Source organism: Brienomyrus brachyistius, chromosome 1 (assembly GCF_023856365.1).
Source record: "Brienomyrus brachyistius isolate T26 chromosome 1, BBRACH_0.4, whole genome shotgun sequence".
Classification (NCBI taxonomy): Eukaryota; Metazoa; Chordata; class Actinopteri; order Osteoglossiformes; family Mormyridae; genus Brienomyrus; species Brienomyrus brachyistius.
Genome location: NC_064533.1, coordinates 29700704 through 29716175, shown reverse-complemented (window position 1 = coordinate 29716175; position 15472 = coordinate 29700704). Strand labels below are relative to the sequence as shown.

General features: G+C 46.4%; 8 non-coding genes across 8 annotated transcripts; 1 reads left to right on the top strand and 7 right to left on the bottom strand.

The window, feature by feature from the left end:
- Window positions 1–4164: 4164 nt before the first annotated feature.
- Window positions 4165–4236, bottom strand: trnaq-uug (transfer RNA glutamine (anticodon UUG)). Its single transcript has one exon. It is a non-coding gene; the product is annotated as a tRNA-Gln (tRNA).
- A 1489-nt stretch (window positions 4237–5725) lies between these two features.
- On the top strand, window positions 5726–5797 carry trnad-auc (transfer RNA aspartic acid (anticodon AUC)). The gene has a single exon. It is a non-coding gene; the product is annotated as a tRNA-Asp (tRNA).
- A 485-nt stretch (window positions 5798–6282) lies between these two features.
- trnaq-uug (transfer RNA glutamine (anticodon UUG)) lies at window positions 6283–6354 on the bottom strand. The gene has a single exon. It is a non-coding gene; the product is annotated as a tRNA-Gln (tRNA).
- A 3105-nt stretch (window positions 6355–9459) lies between these two features.
- Window positions 9460–9531, bottom strand: trnaq-uug (transfer RNA glutamine (anticodon UUG)). The gene has a single exon. It is a non-coding gene; the product is annotated as a tRNA-Gln (tRNA).
- Window positions 9532–10518: 987 nt separating this feature from the next.
- Window positions 10519–10590, bottom strand: trnaq-uug (transfer RNA glutamine (anticodon UUG)). The gene has a single exon. It is a non-coding gene; the product is annotated as a tRNA-Gln (tRNA).
- A 2046-nt stretch (window positions 10591–12636) lies between these two features.
- Window positions 12637–12708, bottom strand: trnaq-uug (transfer RNA glutamine (anticodon UUG)). Its single transcript has one exon. It is a non-coding gene; the product is annotated as a tRNA-Gln (tRNA).
- A 987-nt stretch (window positions 12709–13695) lies between these two features.
- On the bottom strand, window positions 13696–13767 carry trnaq-uug (transfer RNA glutamine (anticodon UUG)). Its single transcript has one exon. It is a non-coding gene; the product is annotated as a tRNA-Gln (tRNA).
- Window positions 13768–14754: 987 nt separating this feature from the next.
- trnaq-uug (transfer RNA glutamine (anticodon UUG)) lies at window positions 14755–14826 on the bottom strand. Its single transcript has one exon. It is a non-coding gene; the product is annotated as a tRNA-Gln (tRNA).
- Between the last annotated feature and the right edge of the window lie 646 nt (window positions 14827–15472).

Genomic DNA, 15472 nt, shown 5'->3' with positions numbered 1-15472 from the left:
CAGGCTGGACGCAGCTGCTTTCTGCTTCTTCAGTGTAGGCAATGGACCCTGTCAACCTTGACTCACCTGGAATGGCACTAGGAGATCAATTCAAATCTCATTTATTCTGGTATATTGGGGGAAAGACAGTAGCGTGTGCGTCCGTATGGAACAGAGATTAGGTGTGAGTCATTCCAAAATCTCCATTTGAATCATTGATCTAAATGAGCAAGCCATAATCGAACGGAACTGTGAAAGCGAAAGGCAAGATCTCACCATTTATTCAGTACGTTCATGTTGTCTCAATAGAGACGCTTCCACTGAGTAAAGTTTAATTAATATCGTTTGCCGTCATGTCGCTATCACAGCATCAAACACAATGGAATGTGAGGAGCACGTATCTTTACCACAGCCACGGGAAACGTTTGATCAGGTGCGTTATTGGTCCGTCTCCTCGTTAGTATAGTGGTGAGTATCCCCGCCTGTCACGCGGGAGACCGGGGTTCGATTCCCCGACGGGGAGTGTGCTGTTGCTTTTAGCCGTGAACCAAATAAAGCCGCCAAACTCAAACTGCAGGAATATTAGCGTTCTCTAGGTTTAGATGAATGGAGCCAGAGGAAGCAAGACAATCCAGAAAATAACGGGTACACAGGCAAGAAGATATAAGCCTATGTTGTTAAGGCGACAACTGTCGTTCCTTGCATGCAGAGTGCAGTAAGTAATCTTCCAGGTGGCATGTCCAACCGAGATTTGAACTTGGATTACTGGATTCAGAGTGCTGACCGTTACACCATGGGACCTCATCTTCCTGTACAATCTTAGAGACATATTTTCAGTTTGTGTATGATACAGTTGACAGACAGAAGTGAATGGTAGCTTGAGGTGATCGGAGCAAGAAGAAGCAGCATAATTGAACCAAACAGGCAAAGCAGCAAAGACACTTCCCTTTGCTCTCAGGGGAAGAATGGCTGGTCTCTTCACACAGAATCTAGCATGTTTTAAGACGAAGGCCCCACCGAGACTCGAACTCAGATCACTGGATTCAAAGCCCAGAGTGCTGGCCATTGCACCATGGGACCCAGGCTGGACGCAGCTGCTTTCTGCTTCTTCATTGTAGCCAATGGACCCTGTCAACCTTGACTCACCTGGCATGGCACTAGGAGATCAATTCAAATCTCATTTATTCTGGTATATTGGGGGAAAGACAGTAGCGTGTGCGTCCGTATGGAACAGAGATTAGGTGTGAGTCATTCCCAAATCTCCATTTGAATCATTGATCTAAATGAGCAAGCCATAATCGAACGGAACTGTGAAAGCGAAAGGCAAGATCTCACCATTTATTCAGTACGTTCATGTTGTCTCAATAGAGACGCTTCCACTGAGTAAAGTTTAATTAATATCGTTTGCCGTCATGTCGCTATCACAGCATCAAACACAATGCAATGCGAGGAGCACATATCTTTACCACAGCCACGGGAAACGTTTGATCAGGTGCGTTATTTGTCCGTCTCCTCGTTAGTATAGTGGTGAGTATCCCCGCCTGTCACGCGGGAGACCGGGGTTCGATTCCCCGACGGGGAGTGTGCTGTTGCTTTTAGCCGTGAACCAAATAAAGCCGCCAAACTCAAGCTGCAGGAATATTAGCGTTCTCTAGGTTTAGATGAATGGAGCCAGAGGAAGCAAGACAATCCAGAAAATAACGGGTACACAGGCAAGAAGACATAAGCCTATGTTGTTAAGGCGACAACTGTCGTTCCTTGCATGCAGAGTGCAGTAAGTAATCTTCCAGGTGGCATGACCAACCGAGATTTGAACTTGGATTACTGGATTCAGAGTGCTGACCGTTACACCATGGGACCTCATCTTCCTGTACAATCTTAGAGACATATTTTCAGTTTGTGTATGATACAGCTGACAGTCAGAAGTGAATGGTAGCTTGAGGTGATCGGAGCAAGAAGAAGCAGCATAATTGAACCAAACGGGCAAAGCAGCAAAGAAACTTCCCTTTGCTCTCAGGGGAAGAACAGCTGGTCTCTTCACACAGAATCTAGCATGTTTTAAGACGAAGGCCCCACCGAGACTCGAACTCAGATCACTGGATTCAAAGCCCAGAGTGCTGGCCATTGCACCATGGGACCCAGGCTGGACGCAGCTGCTTTCTGCTTCTTCATTGTAGCCAATGGACCCTGTCAACCTTGACTCACCTGGCATGGCACTAGGAGATCAATTCAAATCTCATTTATTCTGGTATATTGGGGGAAAGACAGTAGCGTGTGCGTCCGTATGGAACAGAGATTAGGTGTGAGTCATTCCCAAATCTCCATTTGAATCATTGATCTAAATGAGCAAGCCATAATCGAACGGAACTGTGAAAGCGAAAGGCAAGATCTCACCATTTATTCAGTACGTTCATGTTGTCTCAATAGAGACGCTTCCACTGAGTAAAGTTTAATTAATATCGTTTGCCGTCATGTCGCTATCACAGCATCAAACACAATGGAATGTGAGGAGCACGTATCTTTACCACAGCCACGGGAAACGTTTGATCAGGTGCGTTGTTTGTCTGTCTCCTCGTTAGTATTGTGGTGAGTATCCCCGCCTGTCACGCGGGAGACCGGGGTTCGATTCCCCGACGGGGAGTGTGCTGTTGCTTTTAGCCGTGAACCAAATAAAGCCGCCAAACTCAAGCTGCAGGAATATTAGCGTTCTCTAGGTTTAGATGAATGGAGCCAGAGGAAGCAAGACAATCCAGAAAATAACGGGTACACAGGCAAGAAGACATAAGCTTATGTTGTTAAGGCGACAACTGTCGTTCCTTGCATGCAGAGTGCAGTAAGTAATCTTCCAGGTGGCATGACCAACCGAGATTTGAACCTGGATTACTGGATTCAGAGTGCTGACCGTTACACCATGGGACCTCATCTTCCTGTACAATCTTAGAGACATATTTTCAGTTTGTGTATGATACAGCTGACAGACATAAGTGAATGGTAGCTTGAGGTGATCGGAGCAAGAAGAAGCAGCATAATTGAACCAAACGGGCAAAGCAGCAAAGAAACTTCCCTTTGCTCTCAGGGGAAGAACAGCTGGTCTCTTCACACAGAATCTAGCATGTTTTAAGACGAAGGCCCCACCGAGACTCGAACTCAGATCACTGGATTCAAAGCCCAGAGTGCTGGCCATTGCACCATGGGACCCAGGCTGGACGCAGCTGCTTTCTGCTTCTTCATTGTAGCCAATGGACCCTGTCAACCTTGACTCACCTGGCATGGCATTAGGAGATCAATTCAAATCTCATTTATTCTGGTATATTGGGGGAAAGAGAGTAGCGTGTGCGTCCGTATGGAACAGAGATTAGGTGTGAGTCATTCCCAAATCTCCATTTGAATCATTGATCTAAATGAGCAAGCCATAATCGAACGGAACTGTGAAAGCGAAAGGCAAGATCTCACCATTTATTCAGTATGTTCATGTTGTCTCAATAGAGACGCTTCCACTGAGTAAAGTTTAATCAATATCGTTTGCCGTCATGTCGCTATCACAGCATCAAACACAATGCAATGTGAGGAGCACGTATCTTTACCACAGCCACGGGAAACGTTTGATCAGGTGCGTTGTTTGTCCGTCTCCTCGTTAGTATAGTGGTGAGTATCCCCGCCTGTCATGCGGGAGACCGGGGTTCGATTCCCCGACAGGGAGTGTGCTGTTGCTTTTAGCCGTGAACCAAATAAAGCCGCCAAACTCAAGCTGCAGGAATATTAGCGTTCTCTAGGTTTAGATGAATGGAGCCAGAGGAAGCAAGACAATCCAGAAAATAACGGGTACACAGGCAAGAAGACATAAGCCTATGTTGTTAAGGCGACAACTGTCGTTCCTTGCATGCAGAGTGCAGTAAGTAATCTTCCAGGTGGCATGTCCAACCGAGATTTGAACTTGGATTACTGGATTCAGAGTGCTGACCGTTACACCATGGGACCTCATCTTCCTGTACAATCTTAGAGACATATTTTCAGTTTGTGTATGATACAGCTGACAGACATAAGTGAATGGTAGCTTGAGGTGATCGGAGCAAGAAGAAGCAGCATAATTGAACCAAACGGGCAAAGCAGCAAAGAAACTGCCCTTTGCTCTCAGGGGAAGAACAGCTGGTCTCTTCACACAGAATCTAGCATGTTTTAAGACGAAGGCCCCACCGAGACTCGAACTCGGATCACTGGATTCAAAGCCCAGAGTGCTGGCCATTGCACCATGGGACCCAGGCTGGACGCAGCTGCTTTCTGCTTCTTCATTGTAGCCAATGGACCCTGTCAACCTTGACTCACCTGGCATGGCATTAGGAGATCAATTAAAATCTCATTTATTCTGGTATATTGGGGGAAAGAGAATAGCGTGTGCGTCCGTATGGAACAGAGATTAGGTGTGAGTCATTCCCAAATCTCCATTTGAATCATTGATCTAAATGAGCAAGCCATAATCGAACGGAACTGTGAAAGCGAAAGGCAAGATCTCACCATTTATTCAGTACGTTCATGTTGTCTCAATAGAGACGCTTCCACTGAGTAAAGTTTAATTAATATCGTTTGCCGTCATGTCGCTATCACAGCATCAAACACAATGGAATGTGAGGAGCACGTATCTTTACCACAGCCACGGGAAACGTTTGATCAGGTGCGTTGTTTGTCTGTCTCCTCGTTAGTATTGTGGTGAGTATCCCCGCCTGTCACGCGGGAGACCGGGGTTCGATTCCCCGACGGGGAGTGTGCTGTTGCTTTTAGCCGTGAACCAAATAAAGCCGCCAAACTCAAGCTGCAGGAATATTAGCGTTCTCTAGGTTTAGATGAATGGAGCCAGAGGAAGCAAGACAATCCAGAAAATAACGGGTACACAGGCAAGAAGACATAAGCTTATGTTGTTAAGGCGACAACTGTCGTTCCTTGCATGCAGAGTGCAGTAAGTAATCTTCCAGGTGGCATGACCAACCGAGATTTGAACTTGGATTACTGGATTCAGAGTGCTGACCGTTACACCATGGGACCTCATCTTCCTGTACAATCTTAGAGACATATTTTCAGTTTGTGTATGATACAGCTGACAGACATAAGTGAATGGTAGCTTGAGGTGATCGGAGCAAGAAGAAGCAGCATAATTGAACCAAACGGGCAAAGCAGCAAAGAAACTTCCCTTTGCTCTCAGGGGAAGAACAGCTGGTCTCTTCACACAGAATCTAGCATGTTTTAAGACGAAGGCCCCACCGAGACTCGAACTCAGATCACTGGATTCAAAGCCCAGAGTGCTGGCCATTGCACCATGGGACCCAGGCTGGACGCAGCTGCTTTCTGCTTCTTCATTGTAGCCAATGGACCCTGTCAACCTTGACTCACCTGGCATGGCATTAGGAGATCAATTCAAATCTCATTTATTCTGGTATATTGGGGGAAAGAGAGTAGCGTGTGCGTCCGTATGGAACAGAGATTAGGTGTGAGTCATTCCCAAATCTCCATTTGAATCATTGATCTAAATGAGCAAGCCATAATCGAACGGAACTGTGAAAGCGAAAGGCAAGATCTCACCATTTATTCAGTATGTTCATGTTGTCTCAATAGAGACGCTTCCACTGAGTAAAGTTTAATCAATATCGTTTGCCGTCATGTCGCTATCACAGCATCAAACACAATGCAATGTGAGGAGCACGTATCTTTACCACAGCCACGGGAAACGTTTGATCTGGTGCGTTGTTTGTCTGTCTCCTCGTTAGTATAGTGGTGAGTATCCCCGCCTATCACGCGGGAGACCGGGGTTCGATTCCCCGACGGGGAGTGTGCTGTTGCTTTTAGCCGTGAACCAAATAAAGCCGCCAAACTCAAGCTGCAGGAATATTAGCGTTCTCTAGGTTTAGATGAATGGAGCCAGAGGAAGCAAGACAATCCAGAAAATAACGGGTACACAGGCAAGAACATATAAGCCTATGTTGTTAAGGCGACAACTGTCGTTCCTTGCATGCAGAGTGCAGTAAGTAATCTTCCAGGTGGCATGTCCAACCGAGATTTGAACTTGGATTACTGGATTCAGAGTGCTGACCGTTACACCATGGGACCTCATCTTCCTGTACAATCTTAGAGACATATTTTCAGTTTGTGTATGATACAGCTGACAGACATAAGTGAATGGTAGCTTGAGGTGATCGGAGCAAGAAGAAGCAGCATAATTGAACCAAACGGGCAAAGCAGCAAAGAAACTTCCCTTTGCTCTCAGGGGAAGAACGGCTGGTCTCTTCACACAGAATCTACCATGTTTTAAGACGAAGGCCCCACCGAGACTCGAACTCGGATCACTGGATTCAAAGCCCAGAGTGCTGGCCATTGCACCATGGGACCCAGGCTGGACGCAGCTGCTTTCTGCTTCTTCAGTGTAGCCAATGGACCCTGTCAACCTTGACTCACCTGGAATGGCACTAGGAGATCAATTCAAATCTCATTTATTCTGGTATATTGGGGGAAAGACAGTAGCGTGTGCGTCCGTATGGAACAGAGATTAGGTGTGAGTCATTCCCAAATCTCCATTTGAATCATTGATCTAAATGAGCAAGCCATAATCGAACGGAACTGTGAAAGCGAAAGGCAAGATCTCACCATTTATTCAGTACGTTCATGTTGTCTCAATAGAGACGCTTCCACTGAGTAAAGTTTAATTAATATCGTTTGCCGTCATGTCGCTATCACAGCATCAAACACAATGGAATGTGAGGAGCACGTATCTTTACCACAGCCACGGGAAACGTTTGATCAGGTGCGTTATTTGTCCGTCTCCTCGTTAGTATAGTGGTGAGTATCCCCGCCTGTCACGCGGGAGACCGGGGTTCGATTCCCCGACGCGGAGTGTGCTGTTGCTTTTAGCCGTGAACCAAATAAAGCCGCCAAACTCAAACTGCAGGAATATTAGCGTTCTCTAGGTTTAGATGAATGGAGCCAGAGGAAGCAAGACAATCCAGAAAATAACGGGTACACAGGCAAGAAGATATAAGCCTATGTTGTTAAGGCGACAACTGTCGTTCCTTGCATGCAGAGTGCAGTAAGTAATCTTCCAGGTGGCATGTCCAACCGAGATTTGAACTTGGATTACTGGATTCAGAGTGCTGACCGTTACACCATGGGACCTCATCTTCCTGTACAATCTTAGAGACATATTTTCAGTTTGTGTATGATACAGCTGATAGACAGAAGTGAATGGTAGCTTGAGGTGATCGGAGCAAGAAGAAGCAGCATAATTGAACCAAACAGGCAAAGCAGCAAAGACACTTCCCTTTGCTCTTAGGGGAAGAACGGCTGGTCTCTTCACACAGAATCTACCATGTTTTAAGACGAAGGCCCCACCAAGACTCGAACTCGGATCACTGGATTCAAAGCCCAGAGTGCTGCCCATTGCACCATGGGACCCAGGCTGGACGCAGCTGCTTTCTGCTTCTTCAGTGTAGCCAATGGACCCTGTCAACCTTGACTCACCTGGAATGGCACTAGGAGATCAATTCAAATCTCATTTATTCTGGTATATTGGGGGAAAGACAGTAGCGTGTGCGTCCGTATGGAACAGAGATTAGGTGTGAGTCATTCCCAAATCTCCATTTGAATCATTGATCTAAATGAGCAAGCCATAATCGAACGGAACTGTGAAAGCGAAAGGAAAGATCTCACCATTTATTCAGTACGTTCATGTTGTCTCAATAGAGACGCTTCCACTGAGTAAAGTTTAATTAATATCGTTTGCCGTCATGTCGCTATCACAGCATCAAACACAATGGAATGTGAGGAGCACGTATCTTTACCACAGCCACGGGAAACGTTTGATCAGGTGCGTTATTTGTCCGTCTCCTCGTTAGTATAGTGGTGAGTATCCCCGCCTGTCACGCAGGAGACCGGGGTTCGATTCCCCGATGGAGAGTGTGCTGTTGCTTTTAGCCGTGAACCAAATAAAGCCGCCAAACTCAAGCTGCAGGAATATTAGCGTTCTCTAGGTTTAGATGAATGGAGCCAGAGGAAGCAAGACAATCCAGAAAATAACGGGTACACAGGCAAGAAGATATAAGCCTATGTTGTTAAGGCGACAACTGTCGTTCCTTGCATGCAGAGTGCAGTAAGTAATCTTCCAGGTGGCATGTCCAACCGAGATTTGAACTTGGATTACTGGATTCAGAGTGCTGACCGTTACACCATGGGACCTCATCTTCCTGTACAATCTTAGAGACATATTTTCAGTTTGTGTATGATACAGCTGACAGACAGAAGTGAATGGTAGCTTGAGGTGATCGGAGCAAGAAGAAGCAGCATAATTGAACCAAACGGGCAAAGCAGCAAAGAAACTTCCCTTTGCTCTCAGGGGAAGAACAGCTGGTCTCTTCACACAGAATCTAGCATGTTTTAAGACGAAGGCCCCACCGAGACTCGAACTCAGATCACTGGATTCAAAGCCCAGAGTGCTGGCCATTGCACCATGGGACCCAGGCTGGACGCAGCTGCTTTCTGCTTCTTCATTGTAGCCAATGGACCCTGTCAACCTTGACTCACCTGGCATGGCACTAGGAGATCAATTCAAATCTCATTTATTCTGGTATATTGGGGGAAAGACAGTAGCGTGTGCGTCCGTATGGAACAGAGATTAGGTGTGAGTCATTCCCAAATCTCCATTTGAATCATTGATCTAAATGAGCAAGCCATAATCGAACGGAACTGTGAAAGCGAAAGGCAAGATCTCACCATTTATTCAGTACGTTCATGTTGTCTCAATAGAGACGCTTCCACTGAGTAAAGTTTAATTAATATGGTTTGCCGTCATGTCGCTATCACAGCATCAAACACAATGCAATGTGAGGAGCACGTATCTTTACCACAGACACGGGAAACGTTTGATCAGGTGCGTTATTTGTCCGTCTCCTCGTTAGTATAGTGGTGAGTATCCCCGCCTGTCATGCGGGAGACCGGGGTTCGATTCCCCGACAGGGAGTGTGCTGTTGCTTTTAGCCGTGAACCAAATAAAGCCGCCAAACTCAAGCTGCAGGAATATTAGCGTTCTCTAGGTTTAGATGAATGGAGCCAGAGGAAGCAAGACAATCCAGAAAATAACGGGTACACAGGCAAGAAGACATAAGCCTATGTTGTTAAGGCGACAACTGTCGTTCCTTGCATGCAGAGTGCAGTAAGTAATCTTCCAGGTGGCATGTCCAACCGAGATTTGAACTTGGATTACTGGATTCAGAGTGCTGACCGTTACACCATGGGACCTCATCTTCCTGTACAATCTTAGAGACATATTTTCAGTTTGTGTATGATACAGCTGATAGACAGAAGTGAATGGTAGCTTGAGGTGATCGGAGCAAGAAGAAGCAGCATAATTGAACCAAACGGGCAAAGCAGCAAAGACACTTCCCTTTGCTCTCAGGGGAAGAACGGCTGGTCTCTTCACACAGAATCTAGCATGTTTTAAGACGAAGGCCCCACCGAGACTCGAACTCGGATCACTGGATTCAAAGCCCAGAGTGCTGGCCATTGCACCATGGGACCCAGGCTGGACGCAGCTGCTTTCTGCTTCTTCAGTGTAGCCAATGGACCCTGTCAACCTTGACTCACCTGGAATGGCACTAGGAGATCAATTCAAATCTCATTTATTCTGGTATATTGGGGGAAAGACAGTAGCGTGTGCGTCCGTATGGAACAGAGATTAGGTGTGAGTCATTCCCAAATCTCCATTTGAATCATTGATCTAAATGAGCAAGCCATAATCGAACGGAACTGTGAAAGCGAAAGGCAAGATCTCACCATTTATTCAGTATGTTCATGTTGTCTCAATAGAGACGCTTCCACTGAGTAAAGTTTAATTAATATCGTTTGCCGTCATGTTGCTATCACAGCATCAAACACAATGGAATGTGAGGAGCACGTATCTTTACCACAGCCACGGGAAACGTTTGATCAGGTGCGTTATTTGTCCGTCTCCTCGTTAGTATAGTGGTGAGTATCCCCGCCTGTCACGCGGGAGACCGGGGTTCGATTCCCCGACGGGGAGTGTGCTATTGCTTTTAGCCATGAACCAAATAAAGCCGCCAAACTCAAGCTGCAGGAATATTAGCGTTCTCTAGGTTTAGATGAATGGAGCCAGAGGAAGCAAGACAATCCAGAAAATAACGGGTACACAGGCAAGAAGACATAAGCCTGTGTTGTTTAGGCGACAACTGTCGTTCCTTGCATGCAGAGTGCAGTAAGTAATCTTCCAGGTGGCATGACCAACCGAGATTTGAACTTGGATTACTGGATTCAGAGTGCTGACCGTTACACCATGGGACCTCATCTTCCTGTACAATCTTAGAGACATAATTTCAGTTTGTGTATGATACAGCTGACAGACATAAGTGAATGGTAGCTTGAGGTGATCGGAGCAAGAAGAAGCAGCATAATTGAACCAAACGGGCAAAGCAGCAAAGACACTTCCCTTTGCTCTCAGGGGAAGAACAGCTGGTCTCTTCACACAGAATCTAGCATGTTTTAAGACGAAGGCCCCACCGAGACTCGAACTCGGATCACTGGATTCAAAGCCCAGAGTGCTGGCCATTGCACCATGGGACCCAGGCTGGACGCAGCTGCTTTCTACTTCTTCAGTGTAGCCAATGGACCCTGTCAACCTTGACTCACCTGGCATGGCATTAGGAGATCAATTCAAATCTCATTTATTCTGGTATATTGGGGGAAAGAGAGTAGCGTGTGTGTCCGTATGGAACAGAGATTAGGTGTGAGTCATTCCCAAATCTCCATTTGAATCATTGATCTAAATGAGCAAGCCATAATCGAACGGAACTGTGAAAGCGAAAGGCAAGATCTCACCATTTATTCAGTACGTTCATGTTGTCTCAATAGAGACGCTTCCACTGAGTAAAGTTTAATTAATATCGTTTGCCGTCATGTCGCTATCACAGCATCAAACACAATGCAATGTGAGGAGCACGTATCTTTACCACAGCCACGGGAAACGTTTGATCAGGTGCATTGTTTGTCCGTCTCCTCGTTAGTATAGTGGTGAGTATCCCCGCCTGTCACGCGGGAGCCAGGGGTTCGATTCCCCGACGGGGAGTGTGCTGTGGCTTTTAGCCGTGAACCAAATAAAGCCGCCAAACTCAAGCTGCAGCAATATTAGCGTTCTCTAGGTTTAGATGAATGGAGCCAGAGGAAGCAAGACAATCCAGAAAATAACGGGTACACAGGCAAGAAGACATAAGCCTATGTTGTTAAGGCGACAACTGTCGTTCTTTGCATGCAGAGTGCAGTAAGTAATCTTCCAGGTGGCATGTCCAACCGAGATTTGAACTTGGAGTACTGGATTCAGAGTGCTGACCGTTACACCATGGGACCTCATCTTCCTGTACAATCTTAGAGACATATTTTCAGTTTGTGTATGATACAGCTGACAGACAGAAGTGAATGGTAGCTTGAGGTGATCGGAGCAAGAAGAAGCAGCATAATTGAACCAAATGGGCAAAGCAGCAAAGACACTTCCCTTTGCTCTCAGGGGAAGAACGGCTGGTCTCTTCACACAGAATCTAGCATGTTTTAAGACGAAGGCCCCACCGAGACTCGAACTCAGATCACTGGATTCAAAGCCCAGAGTGCTGGCCATTGCACCATGGGACCCAGGCTGGACGCAGCTGCTTTCTGCTTCTTCAGTGTAGCCAATGGACCCTGTCAACCTTGACTCACCTGGCATGGCACTAAGAGATCAATTCAAATCTCATTTATTCTGGTATATTGGGGGAAAGACAGTAGCGTGTGCGTCCGTATGGAACAGAGATTAGGTGTGAGTCATTCCCAAATCTCCATTTGAATCATTGATCTAAATGAGCAAGCCATAATCGAACGGAACTGTGAAAGCGAAAGGCAAGATCTCACCATTTATTCAGTACGTTCATGTTTTCTCAATAGAGACGCTTCCACTGAGTAAAGTTTAATTAATATCGTTTGCCGTCATGTCGCTATCACAGCATCAAACACAATGCAATGTGAGGAGCACGTATCTTTACCACAGCCACGGGAAACGTTTGATCAGGTGCGTTATTTGTCCGTCTCCTCGTTAGTATAGTGGTGAGTATCCCCGCCTGTCATGCGGGAGACTGGGGTTCGATTCCCCGACGGGGAGTGTGCTGTGGCTTTTAGCCGTGAACCAAAGAAAGCCGCCAAACTCAAGCTGCAGGAATATTAGCGTTCTCTAGGTTTAGATGAATGGAGCCAGAGGAAGCAAGACAATCCAGAAAATAACGGGTACACAGGCAAGAAGACATAAGCCTGTGTTGTTTAGGCGACAACTGTCGTTCCTTGCATGCAGAGTGCAGTAAGTAATCTTCCAGGTGGCATGACCAACCGAGATTTGAACTTGGATTACTGGATTCAGAGTGCTGACCGTTACACCATGGGACCTCATCTTCCTGTACAATCTTAGAGACATAATTTCAGTTTGTGTATGATACAGCTGACAGACATAAGTGAATGGTAGCTTGAGGTGATCGGAGCAAGAAGAAGCAGCATAATTGAACCAAACGGGCAAAGCAGCAAAGACACTTCCCTTTGCTCTCAGGGGAAGAACAGCTGGTCTCTTCACACAGAATCTAGCATGTTTTAAGACGAAGGCCCCACCGAGACTCGAACTCGGATCACTGGATTCAAAGCCCAGAGTGCTGGCCATTGCACCATGGGACCCAGGCTGGACGCAGCTGCTTTCTGCTTCTTCATTGTAGCCAATGGACCCTGTCAACCTTGACTCACCTGGCATGGCATTAGGAGATCAATTCAAATCTCATTTATTCTGGTATATTGGGGGAAAGAGAGTAGCGTGTGCGTCCGTATGGAACAGAGATTAGTTGTGAGTCATTTCCAAATCTCCATTTGAATCATTGATCTAAATGAGCAAGCCATAATCGAACGGAACTGTGAAAGCGAAAGGCAAGATCTCACCATTTATTCAGTACGTTCATGTTGTCTCAATAGAGACGCTTCCACTGAGTAAAGTTTAATTAATATCGTTTGCCGTCATGTCGCTATCACAGCATCAAACACAATGCAATGTGAGGAGCACGTATCTTTACCACAGCCACGGGAAACGTTTGATCAGGTGCGTTATTTGTCCGTCTCCTCGTTAGTATAGTGGTGAGTATCCCCGCCTGTCATGCGGGTGACCGGGGTTCGATTCCCCGACGGGGAGTGTGCTGTGGCTTTTAGTCGTGAACCAAATAAAGCCGCCAAACTCAAGCTGCAGGAATATTAGCGTTCTCTAGGTTTAGATGAATGGAGCCAGAGGAAGCAAGACAATCCAGAAAATAACGGGTACACAGGCAAGAAGACATAAGCCTATGTTGTTAAGGCGACAACTGTCGTTCCTTGCATGCAGAGTAGTGTAAGTAATCTTCCAGGTGGCATGTCCAACCGAGATTTGAACTTGGATTACTGGATTCAGAGTGCTGACCGTTACACCATGGGACCTCATCTTCCTGTACAATCTTAGAGACATATTTTCAGTTTGTGTATGATACAGCTGACAGACAGAAGTGAATGGTAGCTTGAGGTGATCGGAGCAAGAAGAAGCAGCATAATTGAACCAAACGGGCAAAGCAGCAAAGACACTTCCCTTTGCTCTCAGGGGAAGAACGGCTGGTCTCTTCACACAGAATCTAGCATGTTTTAAGACGAAGGCCCCACCGAGACTCGAACTCGGATCACTGGATTCAAAGCCCAGAGTGCTGGCCATTGCACCATGGGACCCAGGCTGGACGCAGCTGCTTTCTACTTCTTCAGTGTAGCCAATGGACCCTGTCAACCTTGACTCACCTGGCATGGCATTAGGAGAACAATTCAAATCTCATTTATTCTGGTATATTGGGGGAAAGAGAGTAGCGTGTGTGTCCGTATGGAACAGAGATTAGGTGTGAGTCATTCCCAAATCTCCATTTGAATCATTGATCTAAATGAGCAAGCCATAATCGAACGGAACTGTGAAAGCGAAAGGCAAGATCTCACCATTTATTCAGTACGTTCATGTTGTCTCAATAGTGATGCTTCCACTGAGTAAAGTTTAATTAATATCGTTTGCCGTCATGTCGCTATCACAGCATCAAACACAATGCAATGTGAGGAGCACGTATCTTTACCACAGCCACGGGAAACGTTTGATCAGGTGCATTGTTTGTCCGTCTCCTCGTTAGTATAGTGGTGAGTATCCCCGCCTGTCACGCGGGAGCCAGGGGTTCGATTCCCCGACGGGGAGTGTGCTGTGGCTTTTAGCCGTGAACCAAATAAAGCCGCCAAACTCAAGCTGCAGCAATATTAGCGTTCTCTAGGTTTAGATGAATGGAGCCAGAGGAAGCAAGACAATCCAGAAAATAACGGGTACACAGGCAAGAAGACATAAGCCTATGTTGTTAAGGCGACAACTGTCGTTCTTTGCATGCAGAGTGCAGTAAGTAATCTTCCAGGTGGCATGTCCAACCGAGATTTGAACTTGGAGTACTGGATTCAGAGTGCTGACCGTTACACCATGGGACCTCATCTTCCTGTACAATCTTAGAGACATATTTTCAGTTTGTGTATGATACAGCTGACAGACAGAAGTGAATGGTAGCTTGAGGTGATCGGAGCAAGAAGAAGCAGCATAATTGAACCAAATGGGCAAAGCAGCAAAGACACTTCCCTTTGCTCTCAGGGAAAGAACGGCTGGTCTCTTCACACAGAATCTAGCATGTTTTAAGACGAAGGCCCCACCGAGACTCGAACTCGGATCACTGGATTCAAAGCCCAGAGTGCTGGCCATTGCACCATGGGACCCAGGCTGGACGCAGCTGCTTTCTACTTCTTCAGTGTAGCCAATGGACCCTGTCAACCTTGACTCACCTGGCATGGCATTAGGAGATCAATTCAAATCTCATTTATTCTGGTATATTGGGGGAAAGAGAGTAGCGTGTGTGTCCGTATGGAACAGAGATTAGGTGTGAGTCATTCCCAAATCTCCATTTGAATCATTGATCTAAATGAGCAAGCCATAATCGAACGGAACTGTGAAAGCGAAAGGCAAGATCTCACCATTTATTCAGTACGTTCATGTTGTCTCAATAGTGATGCTTCCACTGAGTAAAGTTTAATTAATATCGTTTGCCGTCATGTCGCTATCACAGCATCAAACACAATGCAATGTGAGGAGCACGTATCTTTACCACAGCCACGGGAAACGTTTGATCAGGTGCATTGTTTGTCCGTCTCCTCGTTAGTATAGTGGTGAGTATCCCCGCCTGTCACGCGGGAGCCAGGGGTTCGATTCCCCGACGGGGAGTGTGCTGTGGCTTTTAGCCGTGAACCAAATAAAGCCGCCAAACTCAAGCTGCAGCAATATTAGCGTTCTCTAGGTTTAGATGAATGGAGCCAGAGGAAGCAAGACAATCCAGAAAATAACGGGTACACAGGCAAGAAGACATAA